This window comes from Sinocyclocheilus anshuiensis, unplaced genomic scaffold, assembly GCF_001515605.1.
Source record: "Sinocyclocheilus anshuiensis isolate Anshui unplaced genomic scaffold, SAMN03320099.WGS_v1.1 scaffold222, whole genome shotgun sequence".
Classification (NCBI taxonomy): domain Eukaryota; kingdom Metazoa; phylum Chordata; class Actinopteri; order Cypriniformes; family Cyprinidae; genus Sinocyclocheilus; species Sinocyclocheilus anshuiensis.
In genome coordinates this window covers 1,162,740-1,163,564 of record NW_015542408.1, presented here as the reverse complement: position 1 = coordinate 1,163,564, position 825 = coordinate 1,162,740, and the positions used below count along the sequence as shown (strand labels likewise).

General features: G+C 33.1%; 1 protein-coding gene across 5 annotated transcripts in view; it reads right to left on the bottom strand.

Annotated features, from left to right (window-relative positions):
- Positions 1 to 825, bottom strand: part of LOC107693143 (apoptosis-stimulating of p53 protein 1-like) — a 43,373-nt gene that overhangs the window by 9,703 nt on the left and 32,845 nt on the right. The gene's annotated exons all lie outside the window — the stretch shown is intronic.

Sequence of the window (825 nt, the reverse complement as noted above, 5' to 3'; positions counted from 1 at the left end):
TCCAATTGTAATTAAAAAGGTGACCTCTGCTCTAAACATCCATGTCAGTATTTCCCTTTTGAAAACAACTAATGAAAATAGATCACAAAAGTATTTAATATTTTCAGTTTGTACATTCTTTACATTTCTTTTGGACCTGGGGTAGAGAATTTGGATACATGATGAAAAAAAATCTTATGAATAATACTACAACAGGGATAGTAAATAACAAAGTTAATGAAGTATTATTCATATATATTAACTTTATCCCACAGGGGAAACTGTTACTAATGATGGAAATAATCTGAAATATTATTGTAATCAACTGTCATCCATACATATTAATTTTAAAATCTTTATAATAATTTTACATGTTTTACATGTGGCCTGAGAAAATAATGTCTATTATTTTGGCTTGTAAGATTGGAGATCACGTATACAAACTATACAAACATTCAGGAGGACACAAACTTCTTGAGAACGCTGCCCCGCAACTTTTATTAATATAATAGATTAAATAGCCTACTGGAGAGACGCACAGATGCAGGTAGGCAACTGTCACCTCTCTCTCTCTCTCTCGATCGAATAATTAATTAAAGTAGCTAAATATTATAATTAATTAATTCAAATAAATGTGATCTTACCGCACTATTTCATCTCTTTCTGATCTGAAGCGGGCAGAATGCTGCGCTAATGAGCTGTAGCTTTGCATCAGGTGGTTCTTGCCTTCACGTCGTGCATTAAAATCGTTCAATGTACAGCTAGCCGTGCATTATCCCTTATGTATTCGCTCTTTAGCAGCAGTTTTTTACAGCAATATTTAAATGACACCCTGGTCATTCTTGG